Source organism: Dreissena polymorpha, chromosome 4 (genome assembly GCF_020536995.1).
Source record: "Dreissena polymorpha isolate Duluth1 chromosome 4, UMN_Dpol_1.0, whole genome shotgun sequence".
Taxonomy (NCBI): domain Eukaryota; kingdom Metazoa; phylum Mollusca; class Bivalvia; order Myida; family Dreissenidae; genus Dreissena; species Dreissena polymorpha.
This window is the reverse complement of record NC_068358.1, coordinates 80588713-80615438: the sequence shown is the minus strand read 5'-3', so window position 1 is coordinate 80615438 and position 26726 is coordinate 80588713. Positions and strand designations below refer to the sequence as shown.

The 26726-nt window shown below is 32.6% G+C and overlaps 3 long non-coding RNA genes across 3 annotated transcripts; all 3 read left to right on the top strand.

Moving 5' to 3' along the window:
* Nucleotides 1-3: 3 nt before the first annotated feature.
* On the top strand, nucleotides 4-26712 carry LOC127876994 (uncharacterized). The gene is made up of 3 exons (XR_008048182.1): nucleotides 4-43; nucleotides 328-415; nucleotides 26638-26712. It is a non-coding gene; the product is annotated as an uncharacterized LOC127876994 (long non-coding RNA).
* Nucleotides 7236-8037, top strand: LOC127876997 (uncharacterized). The gene is made up of 3 exons (XR_008048185.1): nucleotides 7236-7535; nucleotides 7752-7813; nucleotides 7934-8037. It is a non-coding gene; the product is annotated as an uncharacterized LOC127876997 (long non-coding RNA).
* On the top strand, nucleotides 23148-24332 carry LOC127876998 (uncharacterized). The gene is made up of 3 exons (XR_008048186.1): nucleotides 23148-23231; nucleotides 23829-23966; nucleotides 24197-24332. It is a non-coding gene; the product is annotated as an uncharacterized LOC127876998 (long non-coding RNA).
* Nucleotides 26713-26726: the final 14 nt, after the last annotated feature.

Genomic DNA, 26726 nt, shown 5'->3' with positions numbered 1-26726 from the left:
CAAAAGCCAGATTGATTCAACTTATTTCGACGACGAGTTTCAGGTAATAGTTTTCTTTAAAGCAACTTAACTCACAATACATTTTGTAAAATATTGTACAAAACTACTGTTGTACCTATAATTTAAAAATAGACATGAATTCGTAATTTGTTATTAAAATCTGACATAAAATATGTGGAGTTTTACCTAATCCGTTTTTTATTTCATGTATTATTTAGAAAAACTGTTATCATTATTATATATATTTCAGAGCAACGCATAAAATAGAAATTGTTACATTATAATATACGTTTTTGCATTTTAACTTTATAATGTATTCTCACTTAGAAATTACCTGCTGGTTTGATTCGAAAGCACGACGTCGCATCTGCTGCGTCTAATAAAGGCAAAACCCGTTACAAGGATTTGTATGCATGTACGTTCTGGCAACATACAATATATGTGTATTAAAAGTAATTTTATAGACTTACTTGATTCATAAAACTTCACATTAGGAAAACAACAAAAGCGGCAAATAACGCATATAAAATGATGTTCGCATTTATATAAAATATCATGGTGGGTTGAAATTATAAATTACAATTATGATATCTAAGTTGCAGCTAATTCGCAAAATGCGTTTTGTCCTGTTTCAGTTAAAATGCAGTTACACTAACTTAAATGAATATTTGATCAAATGCAATATGCAGTTATGTTACTGATAGCTGTTAATTCCAGATGACGATTCGCGAGTTGTCTTGACAAACGAGTGTCCAGAGGATTCCGACTACATCAATGCCAGCTATATACATGTAATTACGTATAATGTCTATTATGTGTTTAACGACAAAGTTGGACAGTATTTCGATCAAAACATATCAATGTTTAAAACTAAACATAAAAATAAAATAAAATAAATTAATAAATGTGTTTATTTCAGGGTTTCGATAAATTGAAGAAATTCCTCGCTAGTCAAGTTAATCATGTAAAAAATTAGCATTAAACATTGCAAGCATTAAATGAATTGCATTAAGCTATCTTTATAAATGTTTGGTGTACTGAATGCTATGTAACAATCCTTTTTGCAATAACCCCGTTTTGCAGAATAATAACCTAAACTATGTAAATAATTTACACTTCTAGGCCCTACTCAGAAAATGATTTCTGATTTTTGGCGTATGATTTGGCAACAGAGGATTGAGGAAATAGTCATGCTTACAAATCTCGTTGAACTTGGAACGGTATGTTTTTTGATTACTGTTGTTTTCTCAAACGTCTAAACCTTTCTTTTATCGTTGCACATATGGGAAATATGCCATAATCGAACAGCGCATTTTAGCGTAGTCTGGTCAGGAGCCCCCTATCCCGCTTTAAAAGCACTCACGGTTTCGTGGTCTCTAAAGTGGACCTGGCAGCCCTGACCACACTGGGGGCTGACGAGGTCAAAGCGTAGTCCGTTTTTCTACGACGTCGGGTATATGTTTTACTACGAAACATTGTGTCAATACACTACTTAATCAGGCGAGTTTCATCTTGTCTGGTATTTATGGATTAAAAAACGCAACATCCATTAATGGTAGGTACTGATTTTCAATAACAAACTAATTACAGAGCGCGGCGTAGTTGCAACCTTTACATTGATTTTGAGCTAAAATCGAAATATTTTGATTTGAAGTAATGCATAAGGTGGTTATTCTGTTAAAATAGCCAATTAAAGTAACTTAACTTAAATGAAACTACATGTTACTTTGATACACTGTACATTAAACATTTTAAAGTACAAAACAGGTAACGAACATATATTTTAATCATTCAAGTGCTTTGTTTTGAAGTAAATTACAAGTCGCTTTATGTATAGGTTTTGCACAGAGCATGTATTGGTTGTGCAACGAACTACAAATATAATGTATAGGTTACTCTACGAAGTTTCATACGTATATACGTATACTGTCAGACACATGATACTGCCTAATAATACTATTCAGCCTTTATTTCTGATAACTGGGTCACACAACACATTTCTGAACACACCAGTGGCTTAACGATAAATAGATCAATATGAAAATGGTAAAATTGTGTCAATTAAACACAGTTGTAAACCTTAATTGCATTTGTTAAATTGAAACTTGACTTCGGTTTGATAAATCAGTGGTATATTTCATGTTTAACCGCATAAATCAGACACATGTTGGAACATAATTTGATGTAACAGACCTATGACATGTCATTGTGCTTAAATTCAGAGTTTTGTTATTAGAAAAGCATAATCTTACGTGTTTAAAACCCAGTTATACAACCAATCTGAACTTCGATGGCATGTGCATTGACACAATGATTTGTAGTAAAACATATACCCGACGTCGTAGACAAACGGACTACGCTTTGACCTCGTCAGCTCCCAGTGGACCAGACAGCACGGACAATTTACTTTCTTCATGCGTCTTTTCTCACCAATAGTCTGTATACACTTTCAGCGTTTCATTTCATAGCAAATGCTGAAACGAAACATATAACATCTATGTTCATCTGTTCAGTATCATATTTAAATATTGCAAACACTGTTTTGGTTTACAATTTTGTGTTCAAAGTCTTTTGATGTTTGTATAAATGTATGAAGGTATATGCGAAATCTTAGTTTGAAATATATGAATGAAAAAAAAACATTGAAGAAAAATCTATTAAAATATGAATTTATGTCCAAACTGAATTCAAATGGCTTCGACATGTACCGCGTTCATTTCATAATGTTCCATAAAAACGGTCGATTAGGAGAATTATTTAAAATTTATAATGCCAGTTAACCATGAACAAATTATATTGATTTTTTTAAACAAAGTATATATCTTTGAAAATAAATGATATTCTTAACATTGAGAAACATTGGTTTTTTAATAAGTGCATAAAATGCATAACTTACCTCCCAAAACGGCCATTGAAACCAGTTTTAAGTATAATCTGTATTATACGCCTTATCATTAGTATATCGCCAAATAGAAGGTCTAAACAAATATGCTTTTTAGCTCACCTGATTGCTCAGGTGAGCTTTTAGAATCAGTCTTTGTCCGTAGTCCGTCCGTCCGTCCATCCACATTTGGTTTGTAAACACACTAGAGGCCACATTTTTTGTCCGATCTTCATGAAACTTCGTCAGAAGATTTGTTCCAATGATACCTCGATCGAGTTCGAAACTGGGTCATGCTGGGTCAAAAACTAAGTCACTAGGTCAAAACAAAAATTAACTTGTTAGCACTGTAGAAGTCGCATTTCATGCCCAATCTTCATGTAACTTTGTCAAAATGTTTGTTTTAATGATATGTTGGTTGAGTTTAAAAGTGGTTCATGTCCGTCGAAAAACATGGCCGCCAGTGGGCGGGGCAATTTTCCTTATATGGCTTTAGAGAAACCTTGTGAACACTCTAGAAGTAACAATTTTTGCCCAATCATCATGAAACTTGGTCAAAACATTGGTTTTATTGACATCTCGGACGAGTTTGAAAATGGTCCAGATCGGTAAAAAATGGCCACCAGGGGGCGAAGCAGTTTTCTCTATATGTATACAGTGAAAACATGTGAACACTCTGGAAGTCACATCTTTGGTCCAATCTTCATGAAATTTGGTCACAACATTTTTTTTCTTAGATACGTGAGTTATGTTTGAAAATGGTTCCGGTCCGTTGAAGAACATGGCTGCCAGGGGGACGGGGCAGTTTTCCTTATATTTATATAGTAAAAAAGGCTTGTGAACAGTCAAGAAGTCACATTTTTTGCCCAATCATCATGAAACTTGGTCAAAACATTGGTTTTATTAATATCTCGGACAAGTTCGAAATGGTCCAGATCGATGAAAAAACATGGCCGCCAGTGGGCGTGGTAGTTTTCTCTATATGTATATAGAGAAAACATGTGAACACTCCAGAAGTCACTTTTTGGCCCAGTTTTCATGAAATTGGGTCAGAACATTTGCTTCCTAGAAACGAGAGTTGAGTTCGAAAATGGTTCCGGTCCGTTGAAAAACATGGCTGTCAGGGAAAGGAGGGGGGCGCATTTTCATTATATTTATGAAGTAAAAAAGCTTGTATACACACTAGAATTCACATTTTTTGCCCAATCATCATGAAACTTGGTGAAAACATTGGTTTTATTTATACTAGTATCTCAGATGAGTTCGAAAATGGTCACGATCGGTCAAAAACATGGCCGCAAGGGGGTGGTGGGGCAATTTTTCTTATATGACTATAGAGAAACCTTGTGAACACTCTAGAAGTCACATTTTTTGCATAATCATCGTGAAACGTAGTCAAGTCATTGGTTTTATTGATATCTCGGACAAGTTGGAAAATGGCTCAGATCGGTACAAAAACACACTTTTTAGCTCACCTGATTGCTCAGGTGAGGCTTTAGGATCGGTCCATCTGTCCAACTATAACTGTCCTTGTTCACCTAATACTTGAGCATTTCAAGAGAATGATTTTCTTAATGCAAATTCAAAGTAAGAAATCGTATCTGACTCATATGTCTCAAACACTTGATCACTAGGTCATATTTTTGACAAAGATTGAATGAACCGACTCCTCTCAGGTGAGCGAACTAGCGCCATCTTGGCCCTCTTGTTAAAATAATAATACTGGTTAAAAATTGAACAGATGATATTTGCTCTGTGTGTGAGTCACACAAACTTAAATAAGTTTAAGAGTCACACGTTGAGAAATTCTTGAAAGCACCAAACAATTTACTTGTCTACATCATTGTTTTTGTAGCCAAAGTGTCTTCAGTATTGGCCAGAAGATATAAACGGTGAGTGCAAACACGGTGGCGTTCTTATGATGTGGGCATCAAGGAAACATTCGACTACAATATAAGATCACTTGAAATCACAACGGTACGTTCATGCACAATGTTCAATCAAAACTTTGTTCAACAAACGAATGAATAATTATAATGCGCGAGTATAATTAACAGACAAAAAGCCTATTTTGAAACACTATTTTGTAAAATATGTGACATTAAAATGTGTATTTAATGTATGTCAATGTGTACTGTATGCGCATCATTCTCTTACCAGGATGGCGAGACCAGGCACCTCAACCAGTTCCATTTCAAGTCCTGGCCTGATAAAGATGTTCCAGAAACAACCTGGTGTCTTGTGGATTTCTGGAGAGCTGTTGCTAAGTGCGACGACACCAGCACATCCCCCATTCTTGTACATTGCAGGTTAGTTGTTTTTATTAAGTTTTTTTTATAAATTATTGATGGTTACCATGAAATCGACAATCACGATGATTGTTAACAACATTTCAATTGGGCATGATGAAATTAAAGATTTCTTAACTCAATATTTTTTTAAGAATGTTTATGTTCTTCCATCAATTTCCAAAATAATATTTATGAGAACAATACAATATAAATGTTAAAGACATCAAAATTACAACATTCAGAGAATCTGAACAAAATGTGTTTCCCATTTTTTATTCGACCTTTTTACACACAAACAATGATCGCAAATAACATAATTTTAAGTTTAAACGGTCGTATCTTGCCATGAATCTCCGCTAATAACCATACCATTACGCAATCTTTACATTATTGACGTGAACAAGAACCGAACCCTAACATTTTTCTCGTGATGATTATTATTTAGATTTTTTATTTTATCGTCAAGAAATCTTTTAGAAAAGGCCGTTTTAACCGTTCTTTGTGTTAAGCTCTTAAAATGTCGCGGTAACTTTGGTTACATATTTTAAATGATATTCTAGTGCGGGTGTTGGACGCAGCGGAACTTTTATCGCTCTGGACAACTTGATCGCACAAGCAAAGATTGAGAACTGCGTCAGACCTCTCCACGTGGTTGATGCTTTACGGCAACAAAGAGTGAAAATGGTCAAAACAAAGGTGCTTTACACTTGGCAATCCACAAATATATATTTGTTGCTTGTACTATTGATGTTATATTAGAATTTTTTTTTATCGTTTTAGCATATATAACTTTACCCTATAATTTATTCTGGGAATTTAAAAGATAGTGTTTCGCCGATTAAAACAAATGAAAATAGTAAAAATACTGCTCCAGAAAAATTGTCAGGGGAGTAATTATTGTACACACCACCTAGTAATAAACGATATGTGAAAGTGTAATATAAACACTATTATAAGTAACAGTATACAAGTATAATATGCGCAACAAGTTCGTATACATTTTCGATACTTTTCCGGTCTTATTTGTTACCAGGAACAGTACAAATACCTGCATGAAGCTTTGGCAGAAGCCCTTCTGATTTGAACGCATCACTGGGTTACATGGCAGTTTGAAAGTGTCTACAACTTTATGATTGGAAAAGACACTGAGTCGTCGAAGACACGAATCGAGCAGCAGTTTGAAATGTTTTTTTTTATTTAACTGTCATGTTACACTTTCTCGAAGGAATGTGTAATACGCATTGATACTGTGCAGTACGGTCGTGAAGTAACATTAACTCACGACTGCGACGTGGTTAAACTAATCAAGATTTAATTAACACCCTTTTGCTGCCTCAAGTAAGAACAAACACATACCGTAGCAATACGGTTTACGTTTTGCATGTCAAATTTAAATAGGAAACTGTCAATCGTCATTGATACCGATAATTGGGCGTCATTAGGAATTGTGTGATCATTTCCAAAAATATTCTGTTGTTTTTTGTCAACAAACATGTTACTTAAAGAACAACATAAACGATGAAACGAGCGTTACTAATTTAGCCGAATAATTCTTTTAGCTCCGAACAAAACCATACTTTGTAAATAAATTAGATTTTAAAAAGACTCATTATTATAAAACTATGCCATTAATACTTTCTCACAAATTCGCAGTATAGATGCATAACGATATTTTTATATCATTAACTGACCTGTGTTTCTTCGCATAGAATAGAAGTCGTAGGAAATAGAAATATATAAACATCATTTGCCATTAACTTTTATTACACACTGCTTAAGATTGCATGTGTTACCTATAATAAACTAAACACCGGGCTTCCTCTTTCTATTTCACATGTATTTATTATTATTGTCAATTCGTTAAAAAAAATATATTTCACTGTCACATCTTTATGGTAAAGGTAAAAACTTTCTCCATTTAACTAACCGAAATGCTATGTATGTCAATGACTTCTATTATACAGATAATTGTACATGTGCTGCACCTGCATCTTGTTCATCTCTGATTGCATAGTTGTGTTGATTTTCGTAGTTTATAGGTTATTGTTTGAGGCCTTGATAAAATTACGTGTGTTGGACAAAAACAATAAACATTAGAAATAATTAAAATAAAATGATGGTTGGTTGTGATCGTGGTTCAAGAGTCTACCAAGGTAAAGCCTTCGCTTTCTTGACACGTTCCACGTTCAGTTTATATACTTAACAAGAACCACATTACGTACCCAACAATTTTACCACCAATTAGATCGCGAATAATGTTATTTTCTGTTTATTACAGTTGATAACCAAAAGTGCAGATTACACTAGGGGACAGAACGCAGCAAGAACAACTGGACTAGTATATGACCATATTGGAAATCAAAGTAAGAAGCCTTTTATGTGATTATGTCGAAAAAACGATCTATATCTTTAGAACACTATTTATCTCAAATAACCATAATTGCTGAAACCGGCCGAAAGTTTATCATGACATGGACAAAAGTTATATAATCATAAAAACTCGTTTATTTTTACGACTCTGTATCATTAGTCAATATCTATAGTTATGCTTATGATATTTTATATTTTTTAATATTAAGTTACAGACGAAGCCATGCTTGTCAAGGCGACGGAGACTAAGCCGCAGTCTATTGTCTTATCAGTATGTTGGCTTTGTGTATTACTTACAATAGTTATGTTATATTGTAAAATGCATTTTAATGCGTATGAATAATATACATACTTCAACAAAATGTTAAATTGACTATACATTTGATTAAAGGCACTTGGAGAGAGCAGAGCGTTTTTAGCATTGACTTCCTTACATGATAGCACTGCAGAAAATGTCTGGTCTCTTGTTGGGAAGCAGGGATGTAAAACAATGATCTAGTTTTCAAATCGTTCGGAAGGATCGCATAAGGTAACATACACTTAATCCAGACTACCCATACATTAAACCATTTGAAATAATTTCAAGTTTAAGTCATTCGAAAGTAAGTTTCGTTGTTGTTGTTTTTGTGTATGTTTTTTTATATCCAACTGTTTGAGATAAACTTATATGTAAAGCTTAGACGCCTACAATCTGGGAAAATGTATTTTGTTAAACATATTTGAACAACACGTATTGCCTATGTTAAGCGGACACTTACCTTGGTCAGAAAGAGGGTGGGCGTGTCGGAAGATATTACGTAACCTTAACCGAGGAAAGCAACGATCGCGGCTTTGAGGAGAGAACATATTCCTATAAAGAAGACACAGTAACAATATTCAAATTTTTAAATTGTTAATTGTATGTTTTTGATTTAGGTTTATTTAGGAAATGCTATAGGGATTATAATACCTCAGTGTTAAAAGTATAGCTTAAATGATTGATATGAAGCTGATGTACGCAACAAATTAGTTAATTTAAATGTATATTTAACTACAGAAAGGTGGCAGTCTAAAGACCTTTAAACAGTTCCACGTGCCTGGCACGAATGAAGACCCGGACAGACAGTCCATGCTCGATCTAATAGAAGCGATATTGACATGGCAAAGTCAGCTCTCGACCGACACACCGATATTGACTAAAGATGGGTAATATGCGTTAGTGATTGTATTTGGATTTTGTTTTAAATCACAATTATACCGAAAGTATGTTTAATAACATTTGAAGAAAATGGTTGCTTGTTAATTTCGTGTACTTAAAAGCAAAATGAATTAACTTATCAAGCCACACTGTGAAATATGTGACATGAAACCTGAAGCGGACTGAACAGGCTAATCTGGGACGACACTTACGCACATGCATTAAACCACCTTTTCACATAGCGTGGCTCAAATATATTTTGCAAGAAAATTCATATATGTGCCCAGCGTTAGAATATTTTTGTTTTGAAACGGATTTAGAATTTTGGGAAAACCCATTGATAGGCATATTCACTACCAAATCTTTAGCGTAATACAGACATTAGCATTTTTTTGCATATTTAATTTCATTTACAACATTGTCATCAGAATTGTATCTTTTAACCAAATAATTTATTAAATGTTGTGACCATTTCAGTTTCAACTTTCACTTAAGCGGCCTTGTTGTGGTATTGTTGAGCGAGATTTGTCGCATTGTGACGCACGACGGACAAATAAACCTTGTTGAAACAGTTGTATCAATGAAGCACCAAGAGAAGCATATTATCCATAGCGCTGTATGATATTTAATATTATTTGATGAATATGATATTTAGGCAAATACTGTTGTTGGCAATTACGCATCTAATAGTCATTTAAAAAAAGAATTATACATATATTTCAAGATCGGTTGACTACACGTTTTACATTATGTCTCTTTGTTTCAGTCTAATAGATAATATGTTGTATTTTAAACAAAACGTGTTTGTTAATTTACATAATCGGAAGAATTTGCTGAAGATTTGTTTAAAATCTTAAACATTTCGTGAAAGTAATGTGTGTTTGAATGCTTTAATTCTCAACTGAGGATCTGCTACGACGCAATTTTGGCTTACGTTCAGAAACCAGGAATCTATCAAAATTTCTAAAAGCACGGAATAAACACGACGTGTTTGCATACTCTTTGATAAAAACGCTAAGATATGGCTTTCTGTTTATGATGACTGTGACGTCCATGTAGTGTTAAGTTACAACATGGATGTGAATTTATTGATTTTGTATGTTCTAAAACAATGACAAAATAAATGTATGTTTTATTTAATGCAACCGGATGAAATATTGACACAAATAATGTTGATAATTCCCCATACAGCTCCATGTTACGAACATTATGCTTTTTTTAATTGTTTTGATTACTTTTAGAGCTGGACATCAGTTTGTAAGGTAATGCATACTCAAATAAATAAATCAAGTAATTTGAACTAAATACAACATAATAAAACCGGCACTTTTGATTCGCATTGATGACATTAAGTAAATTAAGCAGTGTTCTGCAATAGTTTTAAAGTTTGCTGTTTTGATAGCTGGTAACAAATAAATGTACCAACAAAGTTTTCTACAGTTACCGTATCTTCATTAAGTACATACATGAACAGTATTATATATTATTTTCATGTATATTCATCGGAGAATGACGTTTAAATAAAATAGTTTATAAAGTGTCACCGTAAGTTATGAAGCTGTAAGAAGTGTGTCTCGTTTATTTCTTCGCCGTATTTTTTATTCATTGATGTCGACGCTTTATTCTATTGTGTTATTATATATAAATCAAGTGCTTTGTTTCATCAAATTATTAAAATTCAAAACAATAATAATAAAGCAAGAAAAATTGGTTCGTCTTTCAAGTGATTTGGATCGGGAACCTTTAGGAGAAAATCTTACGCTTTACCACTGCAGCTCTCAAATCAGCAGTTTTAACAATGTGCTAGTAATACATTTTTTATCTATGAGGCATAAGCGTCATTATTTAGAATGGGGATTTAATATAAACAAACCTTTTTTTTCGCATTTAGAAGTGTTATATTGCTTGATTAAATGTATACTGTCGTTTTTGTATATATCACTTTGTTTTGGAAAATGTTTATTGTTGTCATGTGAATGTTTATGATTGCGTGTAGTGTATAACGTTTTGTTTATGCCTTGTGGTTTTTATTAATGTTCATTAATCTTGTTTTGTTTGGATCATAAACATAGATAAGTATACATGTACTTTGGTTATAAGTGCATATGTACCTCAACAGGTTTGACAAGTTTGATAAACTGTACCCGTTCAATAGCAGTATTGGAAAAAACACGAAACCACCTGATTGGTAAATGTATTTTATTCACTTAAATATACCAAAACATATGAAACTCAAAATGGTGGCAATATCCTATCTGAAATAAAAACAGATTGTTTATAGATGTGTAATGTTTTAAAAATATTGTGCAGTTAATCTATTTTTAACCGTTTTCATTTAAATCAAGAACTATCATAAACTATTGTCCAACAAACGTAAATAATAATATGTATGCTATTGCAGAAATGGCTGTGTGCAAATTACATGTATTTAGTCAAAATCGAATGTTGATTGCGAAATTGCTGAACGTTTGAATGATAGAGTAACTCTATATTGTACTATTCTTATATTGTGTTAGTGTAATTTTATTTATTGATGTAATAATGTGCTTATGTCCATTGTTGATTTGATAGTGTTTTTATTTGTTGAGTTTGTTCGCACAGACGGATGTCCTGTTTATAGTGTTAAAATCATTAAAGCGTTTATAAAGAGAAAATAGATAAAGGACTTAAAATCATTTTAATATATTTTGCACTTTACATAACATTACTTTTTATCATGATGCCATACCCTTCTTCCCATGTTATATAACATATTATTTTATTACACATGTGTAATACAACATTCTTAAGCGTTTTCATTGGCTTAGTTATCGTTTATTGACCAATCGCATTTTGTTATTTTGCTGAAATGGCGTTGCAACGTCAAATGACGTCATGAAATGCAAACAACATTCGGAATTTATCATTATGTATGCGTAAATATTTATTTAATTTATTCATTTAAAAGCATGTGATAAAAAGATCTGACACTCGTTGTCATATCATACCATATTTTATTAAACTCGTCCAGGAAATTCGTTAGTAAGCTCGCCAAAGGCTCGCTTACTAACAAATTCCTGAACTCGTTTAATAAAATATGGTATGATATGACAATTCGCGTCAGATCGTATATATCTAATGTTGTAGCATACATATAGTACATATCATCTCACGCATCGAGATATCTTTTAATATGGCGAATCAAAGTTTAGAAACAGCCGAAATATGTCCTTTAAATGCTTATTTCACCCGTTTTTAGTTTTATGCTGTTATTATGTTTTTATTATAAAACAAAGTCATGCATGAAATAGCAATATATATTCCATTTCTCGATTCTCAGCCATAATATTTCGGCATATTGATAATATTTTTTTACTTTCATCTTGATAAAATATATGCTTAAAAATCCTGTGATAAAAGTTCCCTATTGTTAATATTCATTTAGCAACAATTAGCTTAATTGAAACCTGAGTTTCTGTCCGTCAGTGCATGTCTGTCCGTAAACTTGTTCTACAAACACTTCTCCTTCTAAATCGCAAGACAGATCTTATCAAATTTCACGAAACTGACCCCTGGGTGACACTCTTTCAAAATATTTCAAATATTCATGTTCCGTTATCTATAAAGATGATCAAGCATATATACATATTTTTTAAATAAAAACATCACAAATCTTCTCAAAATCCACAGGGGTAGGGTTTTTAGAGTATCGCCAAATAGAGATTTGCTGATTGAATTGACTTCATAGGTGGCACCGAAACTCCAAGACCTCAACAAAAGACTTTATGAAAGAGCAGGAGCATAAGGGGAGGAGGTCGGCACGGGAGGGTCGAAGATGATGGTGAACAGCTAGAAAAACACAAGTGCAGACATTATTATGAACAGCGAGAAGCTGAATAGAAGTGACACTAGGAGCAACGCTGTTCAAGGATGGTTCCAGTTCCGCTGAGGTCCGAATAAGATTTGCGATTGACACCGCAGCGACGGCCAGACTGAGAAGGTTAAAACAATCAGCTAGATCAGCTAGATCAAGCATGGACTCTACATGTCCCTCTTAGTGTCCATCAAACGCCTCTTTTACATAGAGCAAAACATACCTTACTTGCGGAGGATCTCTGTTTCGTCGCCTTTCATTTTCCCCCAACTTCGACAAGGGAATGATGATGATAATGATGATGATGATGATGATGATGATGATGATGATTATGATGATGATGTTGCTGCTGCTGATGATGATAATGATAATGATGATGATGATGATGGTGATGATGGTGATGATGATGATGATGATGATGATGATGATGATGATGATGATGATGATGATGATAATGATGATGATGATGATAAGAATGATGATGATGATGATGATGATGATGATGATGATTATGATGATGATGATGATTATGATTCTGATGACGATGATGATGATGATGATGATGATGATGATGATGATGATGATGATGATGATGATGATGATGATGATGATGATGATGATGATGATGATGATGATGATGATATGATGATGATGATGACGACGACGATGATGATGATGATGATGATGATGATGATGATGATGATGATGATGATGATGATGATGATGATGATGATTATGATGATTATGATGATGATGATGATGATGATGGTGATGATGCTGATGATGATGATGATGATGATGATGATGATGATGATGATGATGATGATGATGATGATGATGATGATGATGATGATGATGATGATGATGATGATGATGACGATGACGACGACGACGACGACGGCGACGACGATGATGATGATGATGATCATGATGTGACAAAGACACCAAGTAAATTAAACGTTAATCATATAAATAACTTGATGTTATGACATATAATAAAGCGTTTTTTAAGTTTATCATTTATTTACAAACTATAAAATATATTGTCTATTTCAATTCGATGTGCGGCGATATCGGGCAACATACCAGGAGAAACCAATACGTTACGAACAAAGAAGATATTACCAAATAACATCCCGCTCAATTTGTATGCGTCAACCTCGGCACGATTACACTGTCTATTCATAATGAAGTAGTAAAATTCGCTGCGTTATTGTGTTTGGCTTCCGTTCCGATGAATTGTTGCGAACATTGATATTTGCGCTTCGAGGGTTATATTGGTCTTAACTTCCTTGTCACATTCCTTAGATTGTTTCACCTACAAGGAGAAATGGCAATATTAAGGAAATACCTGTTTTTGTAAGCGGATTATTCATGATATTATGCGGAATTAACGGTAAGTACATAAAATTATTGTCTAATTTAAAATAATCAAATCAGTCGAAATAGTGTGCAAATTTTAACTTTACACTTATCGCGATAAATCGCGGGGTTGGATGTTTGCGTTCTTTGTAACGATTTTCTCTTATTTTAATTTAAGGTAATTTTCAGTAATTCATGTGATTTACCGATCTCTATTACATGCGCTCGCGACAGCTAAGATGCGCGTACGCAATTGATAGCTGGGGGATGGTATAGTTTTCCCTCAAAGGCTAAAGTAAAACCTTTAAAAACACTTTAGGAATCATTTTGTTAACACAAATCTACATGCATACTTGTTCAGAAAATGGTTTTCAAATATATAATTCGTGAGTTTGAAAAGGTTCCGGCCGTTTGAAACCTGGCTGCTGGGCAGTTGGGTTATCAAAAAGATAATAATATATAAATAATAATATAACTACCATCGCTTAAATTTCTAAGGTGGACGTTACTCGTGCTTTCAATTCGGTAGGAAAGTGTCATAATCGCATAAATTTTTCTTAAACAAAAAAATCAAGCTAGTTTTACACACGTAATGCAGGCCATATACAATTTTTTAGCAGAAAAAAGTATGCATTTCATTTAGACAAGCATACAGTCTTGATTATTTTTTTTTAAATTCGCTTCTTACAAAAATTGTAATCGGAAACAATAAACAAGCGTTTGTAATGCTTTTGATAAAGTATATAGCAAGCACGTTATTTATTTAAAAAGCGTTTACTGTCTTATTTCATATGACACTGTCTGAAGTGATAATGTCATCACTTTTAAGTTCTGGGGCACTAAACCTTTTCCCTTGCTTTAATAATAATGTTATTTATTCCACATATTATCTGTATGTTATGAATACCTTAAGTAACTCATATTAAAAACGGAAATGTCAAAAAGCCCCTTTATACCATATGCACGTATATAAATATTTCCTTATTAAGTCTCTTCTTTAATCAGTAACACTTTTGATATAAGATACATCCAACAGGTACAGTTCTCCACGAAGTATAAAGCGCGCAAAGGTACACTCATTTTAGTCAGACTGACAGTTTGTTTCTTCTTGTACAATGTACATCGTCAACATCACATTATAAAAGCAGTACAGTGTCAATTTTGAGGGGAACACAGTTTTACACATATTTACAAATCATTTACTAAGCTAACAAAGTTGCCGGAGAACAAATTAAACATAACACACAAAAAGAAGAAAAAGAGGATGAACATTTTTAGACTTCTTGCATTAATAATAGATGTTCGTACTTTAAGTGAACATCGTAAAGTGTAAGGATTTTATGTGATCGTTTCAACTCATTAAAGTTGAGTTATTGACCTAAAACGGTCTGAAGAAAGGTATATCAACAAATACTAAACATCGTATCATTGTATAAATGGATTTTGTTGGACCTTATGCAAATTTTTGTATAAGAGATATGTGGGACTTCTAAAAATGAAATACAACATAAATCAAAAATGATTATCCTGATAATTAAGTGGCCTAAAGGGACCTATATTAAACATAAGAGACACATTCTAAAGACTATTAAGCGGTATATACGTCGTGGTCTAACTATTAAGTGGGCGCATACTTATTTATCAAAAGTATGACTATGATGTAGAAATTAATAAGTTTATTTATATGTCGAAATAATGCAGTTTATTAAAAATATATTATTTTGCATGTTTAATCGTACATACATACATTAACATTTATACAAAATCATTTATATGTTTTTAACCATTCAAAACGTTACTATGATATGTACACATGTTTTTATCTATTTCACAAACTTTGATTGATAATGTTTTAATTAAATAGAATATCCTTAATAACCTTTCTTTATGTCAAAGTATTGCTTTCATTATATACCGATGCTAATTGTCTGCACTTTAAAAATCATTAATGGGATGAACATTCTGTTTACCTAAAACAAGGGCGCAAAATGTTTTATCTTAACATCTCATAACTATTTCTACGTTGGTGAAATGTGTAATTGGGTTAAGAAATTTTGGAGTGTTTGTAGTGAGATATAAATACAACATTTCCGGACTTTTAAATTGTGTACATGCATTTCTGAGAAACAACCCACTTTGTCGTTTAATGTGAAGAAAATGTTCTTTGAAACGACAAAACATAAGCGGAACGTTAGAATTTAAGATAAATGTATTCTTAAACGTTTGAGCCAAATCATTGCACGGAGGCACTTCGCTAAACCAATGGAATATAGAAAATAAATTGCGAAACATTGACAGCTTACGGGATGCCACAATGCTTCTAATCAATATATGGAACAAATTATAAAAAAATAAGAATGTTGTTTTAAGGTGATATCAGGATTTCAATACCGGGATCATCATTGTCGACAAATAAACCGATATTTCAATCTTGGAGTGTTGACCGAGCAGTTGACGGTCGCATCGGAGGCGAGCATTGTGGATGTTGTTCCGCTATTGAAAGGCCGTCTTATCTCCGAGTAAATCTACTACAAAAGCGCATCGTACTTAAAGGGAGAACAGACGGAGGTAGTATATTAATAAAGATTCAAAGATTTATAAGAGAGGGGTACTTACACGGATATTACTTTGTGTTATTGGCCTCTCTGTATCGTTTATGTTATGGTACTCATACATATATTTTAATTTAATAGGTGTTAAATGATAATAAAAATATAACTAAACGGATTGATAATATATTATTAAAGTTTGTACATACATTCATTTTAACCCTCACAACGCAATTAGTACATACATGCCTTTTAACCTTCACAACGCAGTTAATTGTGATCGTGATCATATATTGAGAAAATGTGTTTACATTTCAGCATACCGCATGTTTGCAAACATTACAATGTATATTGGTAATGACGTCAGTCAAATGGTCGAACAACCGTTTTCTGAAGTAACTAATACCGTATGAACCTGTGTGTTAAGTCCGCCACAAGCTATTCAAGCAATAATCGTGATTGGTCAACGTGGAGGAGATTATATGACAATATGTGAAATAGAAGTTTACAGACAACAAGGTAAACATACAGAACTGTTTATGTATGACATTTGATTGAATGGGAATGCAATTATTTTACAATACGTGACTAGCTGATGATAAATTCCCATATACTTAGCTCTTTTATTATACCTCACGGCTGTATTTCTATTCTATTGGAACGAATACACACAATAAGTGGATACATGTTTGATTTTTAAAGCGCTAAGTGAACAATAAAATATTGAACATTTACATGGAAATTATTCCCTATATCTTTCTCAATAGCATGGCTGTGGATTTTCTGTATGAAATGCTTATTTGCATTGACGTTAAATGTCCTTTAAGCTTCCGTTATAGTAATACATCAACAAGAAGTGAAGTTTAATATAAATAATTGTATACCGTTTATGCATACGAAATAAAGTAACCGTAATGTCCTCAAAATGGTTATGTCAACATCAGCATTCCCTCGGTTGATATTACCATTCTCGGGTTGACATGACGTGTTATCATCCACTGTAGTGATAATGAAATAATTTCAATTATGACAGTATATAAAACCAACAGTGGATCGTTAACAATCAAGTCCAAACGGGTCGTCTCTGATTATGTTATATTCTTAACATACCACACGCTTATCGCGTTGTTTGTTCTTAATACCCATAATTCATTTTGTTTTCAAAATATATTATTAATATCTGTGTCGCAAGATACATTTCAATTTATAAAACCTTATTTATTTCTGATAAATAAAGCCTTGCAAGCTCAACAGTGCGACGAATTGTGTAATTTTACAACTGGATACAGTACTAATAGATATTATGTGTTTCAAATGTCATTATGTAAGGTCCCATAAATGTTTTCATCCAAAATATAAGGATAAATATAATCTCTATGAGCTACAGCTCAAGTTTTATGTGAACATATTTGAATTTCGGCTGATTAAAATGGATACATAAGTTACTGTACATGTATTGTTTTCGGTATAATAGTATAAATACAACACAAATAGAGCGTACAACTGCGTATTGTATACCCTTAAACAGCATGGTTGTTCGAGATGTATACATATTTAAGCCCAAGTAGCGATACAATCATTCATAGCATTACAAAAAGAGAAACAATGTCATACCAATGAATGTGATTATAGCACTGCCAGGTGAAATGCTTACAAAAAATGACTGCGCGATTAACAGAAAATAAATGCACATATATTTTGGGTGCTTTACATATAAATACAGATATTTCAATTTCCTTCACGATATCCAAACATTTACGAGCGAACGCAAAAATTTGGTTCGGATGCACATCGTAGTTCTCATGAACTCTTCGTTCTGATCAGGTCCCTGATAAGCCTGAGCGGCTTTCATAGGCAAATCCGAGACGTTACTTTACGCACATGCATTAAGCTTTCCAAGAGCGCGGCTCACATGTATTACCAACCGCCTTGCAGAGACTTGACTTGAATGAGCATATCAATACACATAAGCATAAATGTCTTTTATTTTATGCTTTACGGTGGTTTATAGAGAAATATCAGTGAATTAAAACTGATAATTTCACTGTTTCAAACAATGAAAATTATCAGTGAAAATTATCGATAATTTTCACTGTTTATGTTGAATGACGTCATTTTTTTTGACGAAATGAGGTCATTTTCCCAGCGAAATTCTTTAGTTAAACTCTTGAACAATGTATATAAACTGTGAAAAAAAGAATTAAATAAAAAGAAAATTTGTTGGGTTCGGTGGATTATCGAATTTAATTCACTCGTGATCATATGAAATATATATTTTCACGAGTGGCGCCACTCGTGAAAATATATATTTTATATGATCACGAGTGAATTAAAATCGATAATCCACCGAATCCAACAAATATCCTCTATATAATTCTTATATTTTAATAAATATTATAAATAAAATAAGAACTATTTTGAATGATATACATGTACCTTGAAGGGCAAAGGTCGTCAATAAAATGTATTTCAGAGCACTTTTAAAATTATTTGACAGGAAAGTGAGTGCACATGTAAATCAAAATCTACTGAAATAAATAGGAGATACAATTTTGAGGAAGTCGGAACATATTAACAAAATAATCCTAGATCGATAATATTTGAGAAGAGTCATAGGAAAAAAAAGAAAGCAAGCTATGGTTCGTTATGGTACGAATTCCTTTAAAAGAAATAATACAAATGAGAAAATCCGATTTGTCATATTATAAATTTTAATGTTATCTCGGTAAGCGTGTAATTGTATTTGTTATTTAGATCCTGTTTAAACATTAGTAGCCACAGGTATTTGTTTCGATATAACTTTGTAAGATATTCAAATATTTTTTATCTTGTTAAACACGTTGCTTTATATACATGTAGATACTACATATTATTATTGATATTAATCATTAATGTCGTTCTATTTACACTGTTGTGTGGAATAAAATACAACATAAATAAGCTGTATTATGCGTATAGCAGTAATTAAACATCTACTAATTCTTGCTTTGAAACATTTCGTTATGGTACGAATTTCTTTAAAGGAAATAATACAAATGAGAAAATCCGATTTTTCATATTATAAATTTAATGTTATCTCGGTAAGCGTGTAATTGTATTTGTTATTTAGATCCTGTTTAAACATCAGTAGCCACAGTTATTTGTTTCGAAATAACTTTGTAAGATATTCAAATATATTTTATCTAGTTAAACACGTTGCATTATATACATGTAGATCTACATATTATTATTGATATTAATCATTAATATCGTTCTATTTACACTGTTGTGTAGAATAAAATACAACATCAATTAGCTGTATTATGCGTAAAGCAGTAATTATACATCTACTAATTCTTGCGTTGATACATTTGAATCGCTACATAATGCACGATGTGCTTTCTTTGTTGTAGAATTTACCTTTATATTTTACAGCTTGTGAAGATGGATCATATGGTACTAACTTTTTATTAAGCTGCAGCGCATTTTGTCTTAACAATCGCTCATGCCATCATATTAATGGGACTTGCATCGAGGGTTGTGCAGATGGATATGACTTTTCCACTGACAAAAAGTGTAATACTCGTAAGTGACGACACAAAAATATGTCGCATCTAAAAAAATATTTCAGAACGGATAAGTATATGTCATGAAATACAAAGGTTGTCTCTTTGTTTAATGTAAATACTTCCATGATAACGATGGAAAACCAAGTTATGGGTGTGCGTATTCCGCAGCAAAGGCTGTTTGATAATTTAATCTGACAAGTCCGAACGGAAGCCATCTTTATTTCTAACCCAATTTAAAATTGTTTCGCTAGTGATAATGTTATCTGATTAAATTCTTGCGAACGACACCACGGCTGTTTTTTGCTGACTGACCTTTACGGTTTAGTAAATGTTTGCTAGTACAACTGAGGGAAAAATGACAGGGCGTGTATCGATTCACTTATTTATATCGAATACTTCATCCGTTATGTTCTACAATATGTTTTTATTTAATAATACCGTCACATTGTCGTATGTTTTAAGAATTTCATAGAAAAGAGACAAAACAAAAAATAGATTACGCATTAAGAAAACGTACCTACACTTTGACTTTTAGAGTTTACATAAGTATAGAGTTCTGCTTGCATTTTACTAATTATTTTTCATTTACAGCCTGTGCAACGGGATTGTATGGGCACATCTGCTCATCGACGTGCAGCGCATTTTGTCGAAACAATCGATCATGCCATCATGTAAATGGGATGTGCCTGAATGGTTGTGAAGATGGCTATAACTTTATCACAGACAACAAGTGTACAACTAGTAAGTAATAAAAGAATACCCCGTCTATTGTGACGGTGTACATTGTGACGGTATGCAAATTTAGATTGTTCGCGTTTCTGAAACAGTTTCTTTTAAATGAATACGTATGTCAATGCGTCTGTTTTAAACCAGGTATTGTTTACCAATAGCATCTTCGATTAAGTTAAGTTTAGCTTATTTGATAATACAGTAGGCAATAAGCCCACGATTATACATGAAATTTCAAATACAATCTACATAAAACAGAGTCACAGGTCATTCAAATTATAAACATAAAAAATAAATCGGTACTTTGTGAAAACAAATATTGGGTATTTTAGAGAAGACAATATACAGCAAGAGGCGGTGTATAATATATACCAAAAATACTACCCTTATCGAAATATGTAATATAAGTATTTCTTTTTCCCCATGATTTATAAATAAACATAGGTAAATTTTTAACAATATTACTATTTTGGTAGGTCAATAAATATATCAAACGTAACATATTTGGTCTTAATTAATAATATAATTTTAAATATGATGCTCTTACGTCAGTATAAAATGTACAATCCATAACAAAGCGGTATTCGTCTTCTAAACTATTGCATAAAGGACATTTTCTTTCTTTATAAGGAATAGCTATTGATTTTGCAATCTACCCGTTTCAATTTTAAGCAGACATGCAGAGCCTCTAAATCTAGAGTGTTTAGTAAGTGTCCGAATACAAAAGTGAAAAACAACAATTTAACTAACACGTCATTTGCAATTCCATGCAAATTCATATGATCTTATGTTTTCACCTTATAGTTAGACTAAGATGCAGTGGTGTATGTTCTTTTAATAATATTGCTACAATTAAAGAGTGTACAGATGGAATGTATGCTAGTGACTTTCTTGCTTTGATAAATGTTAATCGCTAGATAATGCACGATGTGCTTTCTTTGTTGTATAATTAACCTTTATATTTCACAGCGTGTGCAGCGGGATCATATGGTACTTATTGTGCATTAACATGCAGCGCATTTTGTCGCAACAATCGTCAATGCCATCATATAAATGGGACGTGTGTTGATAGTTGTGAAGATGGATATGACTTTTTCACTGACAAAACGTGTAATACTCGTAAGTGATGAAGAAAACGAGATGACGTTAATTGATATAACATATTGAACTAGTCTACCTCATTCCCGTTAATGCGGACGATAGGATGATAAAATATAATTGTTTGTAAGCTCCTATAAATATAAAATAAGATGTTTATATGCATATATATTTTCGGTGTATGTTTAGTGTACCTATACAAAGAGCATTTCATAAGGAACTAATTACTTTTAAGTTATGCCATTGTGTTACCTTCACGTTAGTGATCATTGATCGTTATCTTTTTTCACGAATATAAAGTATAAATGCAATAATTCATATGCTAGGTCGACTTGGCTTAGTGGAAATTGTGTCCGTCTAGCGACCGGGGGGTCATTGGTTCGATATGCATTCGTGCTAAAATAAATAGGTTAAACTACTACATATGCCTTGTGAGAAAGGAATTCCCTTTATAGCCTGTGGTCACAGAAGGTACGGTAAGTAGTAAGTTCTTTATATGCATTATCCCTAAAATAAATAGGTTTAAAAACTACATAATATGTCTTGTAAGAAAGGAATTCCCTTTATAGCCTGTGGTCACAGAAGGTACGGTAAGTAGTAAGTTCTTTATATGCATTATCCCTAAAATAAATAGGTTTAAAATACTACATATTATTTCTTGTAAGAAAGGAATTGCCTTTTCAGCCTGTGGTCACAGAAGGTACGGTCGAGATTGCTCATCAATCTGCAGCGAATATTGTCACAATAAGCAGACATGTCATCACATAAATGGGACATGTCCTAACGGTTGTGGAGATGGATATGACTTTAACCGTGACAAAACCTGCAATGCTATTAAGTTAAGTAACAAGTTAAACATTATAATCATGAAAATATCTATATACACAGAACAACTTCCAATCTTTTCTGATATATTTCGCCTAAATAGTCTTTTTCAAAGTTTGTTTTTACAAATAAGCTACATTTTCTTTCGTTATCAACAAAAATTATATTTATCCCTACTGGATATCAAACTGAGTAATTTTTATATATTTTCGTCGAGTATTTTTTTATTTTCTCGAATGCCTAGTGTATGGAATTTCTGACCGGTCTAACAATAACGTTTATCCAATACAATACATACGCAAAACAAACGTGAAAAATATCCACGAATAAATCAATCAATAAAAATATGACACTTATTCTCATTTATCCTATGTACAGTTAACTGAGGTATGTGTCATTCCGCTTCCAGCTTGCAAAAAACAGAAAATTTGGTAAAAACTGTTCAATGGACTGCAACTGCGATGAATGCCATCATATTAACGGTTCATGTGCCATCTTTAAGCAGCAATGCGACACTGGGTTTAAGATGGACAAAGATATCTGTCAACGTATGTTGTATTAAAATGTATTACTTTGCAAATTATATGTTTGTATCGTATTACTAGATATATCACTTGTAAAATTAAATTCTTAGAAATAATATTGTTTATAGTTTAGCGATTTGCTCATCATTGATTATAATACAATATTTAAATAAATAAACGTTCCACATCTTAATATTAATGTCCAGTTGTTAAAAATCAATACGTTAAATTCAATGTTTTTTCTCGATTTGTTTCGGTATGGGACACACGAAATCAACGACGGAACGAACGTGCATTGATCATTTTCTTTTATTGCACTAATACGCTAAATGAAACACAATGTTACGTTATTTTGTTCCATAATTACAATAACGAAACAATAATCAACATAAATATAAGGCTGTCAGCAAAACCGTACACAGACAATGATATTTGATATTTTTAGATCTGAATTGACATTGCTTGATAACAAACCTTGGTATTGAAACAATGATTGTTTCATAAAGCAAATAAATGGATTCTATCGGCGGGAATTTAATATTAAGTTGTTGAAATCAAGGTGGAGTTCGGTTGCTGACATATTTAAATACATATTTGCTTAATACTCTTTTTGAATTATAGCTTGTGAACGAAGACGCTTTGGTCCTAATTGTGCCAACGACTGTCACTGTGAACAATGCCATAATGTCAATGGATCGTGTTCTCTGTACACCAACTATTGCGATGGTGGCTACCGACTTTACAATGGACTTTGTAAACGTATGTCTTGAAGAAACAGCTTCATTTATTTTCGCTTCAATAAATTAATAACCATTTTTTTTCTCGAACGGTATTGTTTTAATGCCATATTCAACCAATCAATACATCGTTAATAGTTATAGTTGTGATTGTCATTTGTTTCATGTTATACATGTTTTATATAAATATTCGACTGATCATTCTAATTGAACATTGTACTCGTATTGGATTCACATTGATTATGCTTATAGCATGCGGACAAAGACAATATGGCCAGAACTGTTCTACTGAATGTCATTGCGAAAGATGCCACATTGTCAACGGCTCGTGTGCCTTGTACAGTTCCGATTGTGACATGGGCTACCGGATGGAAAATGATCTATGTATAGGTAAATGTTTTAACGGTTTTTAATAGCAACTTTTAAAGGTGGTTTTGTATACCTATAGGTATACTATGTTCAAAAGTAATTGTGGATTGCTGATTTATAATAAGTGCACTCTTGACATTGCAGCTTCGATATATTTAATTAGTTTCAAGGACAGTCGTTCCCCATACTTTGCGTGTACATGATAGCTTAATTTATTTAATGTATTGACAATAGTATGTTGTATACTGATTAATTTATATGGACTTGTTCACATACTAGTATTATTTTATTTGGAAAATACCATGTACTGAATTTACTGAAACAACGGTAATATTTGTTATAGTTTAAATAATTATGGAAAAAAGACACAGATAAACATCGCATTTTTCTTAGGTATGAGTGTAAGTTTGCTTTATGCAATATACTACATACAATATATTTTCGAATCTCTGACAATTTTCGGGATTTTTTTTCTTTTTTTCCGAACAAAGAACAAGTCCATTAAAAACTTAACCAAATAGATTAAAAAGAATTACGCTATTCTCGATACCAGAACAATTAAAATACACGTGTACTATTCGATTCACGCGTTTTTATTCATTATGTTTTCAACCTATAATTAAGATTAGTTTAGACGTTTGCGTTTAGGGTAAGTGCGAGGTTCGCCCAGCCATCCAACCGATTTAAACCTCCAAATCTTTGTCTGGACCGCTCCAAGGCGTTGGTCCAAGTTTAAACCGTTTTATGTTTGTATATGGTATTCTTTAAAATATATGGGGCTTCATTGTTTACTTTATTAATCTTCACTATCATTTACAGAGAATAGCGAAGCTTCATTCCAACAATCCTCATCTTCTACTGGAGCAATTGGAGGTGGAGTTACGGCTGCTGTAGCAATTGTGATCATTGTTGCTCTCGTTTGCTATAAACGTAGACGTTTGAACAAGTAAGTGAATATGTACACGTAGGCTTTCAAGAACATAGTATACATAAATACTGCGTAAGTTTGCGTATGATGTTCAAAGGTTGTACTATGTTTACAACTTATTTTATCTTCAACATTTATTTTTGGGAAATGTATATGTTTAAGCAACGGAAATAATCGTGAGTTTTTCAATGATATCGCAATGTGCTCAACGACACCACCACAATCTACTGATAAGTCAGATCAACAGCCGAATCTGAAAACTGACTCACGTGATAATAGTTGCGCCAATGCTAAAGGTTTGTATTTATTCTTAAATCAAATATAATTCTATCATGTCACAACTAAAAGTATTGAGTACATTGGTTATTTGAATTCGTAAACAACTATTACGAGGCATAATTTATTCAATTGATTCGAATGTGTACTTTTCTGTTTTTGTTGTTTTCTGCATGCTAATGTTTACAGATACGTATGTGATAAATTAATGCTCAGATTAAATCAGTATCGTGTAAAAAAAAGCAACGATGCAGCTACAAGAATTGAACACATTGTCGGTTGTTCGCGTGTAAATAAATCGATTAGCAAATAAGCTTAATGCATCTTTACGTTCTCAGATAGTGAATCCGATTACTATTGTTTCAATGCCTTTTTTACTGGTATTCAACTGCACGAACTATGGACGTACATTCGTGGCCAAATCCAGATTGATGAGTTTCAGGTAAAATGCTTCTTTTAAGTAACCAAAGACACAACACTTTTATTGAAATATATTACCTAAATAATGGTGCAACCATAATGTCTAAATTGAGGTGAATGCATTTGTTATTTAAATATGCATGATATAAAATAGGTGTAGTTTTGCCAAGTACGTTTTTTATTTCATGCATTATAAAATATATTATTATTATTCATGCATATATTCTAGAGCGTCGCATAAAATGAAAATTGTAACATTATAATACTAGTACACGTTTTTGCATCATAATTGTATCATGCATTCTCTTTTAGAAATTACCTGCTGGTTTGATTCGAAAGCACGACGTTGCATCTGCTGAGTCTAATAAAGGCAAAAACCGTTATAAGGAGATGTATGCATGCACGTGCCGGCATTATTAAATATATATGTATTGAAAGTAATTTTATAGACTTAATGATTCTTACAAAGTCACATTTGGCAAAACCCAAAGCGAAAATAACGTAATTAAAACAATTTTCGCATTTATATTAAATATCATGTTGGGTTGACTACAGAAAATTAATCTTATATAATCTAAGTTGCATCTTATTTGCAAAATTCGTTTTGTACTGTTTTGTTAAAATGCAGTTACACTTACTTTAAGGAAAATTTGATCGAAACGCAATATGCAGTTGTGTCAATGATGGCTGTGAATTCCAGATGACGATTCACGAGTTGTCCTGACAAACGAGTGTCCAGATGATTCCGACTACATCAATGCTAGCTATATACATGTAAATACGAACAGT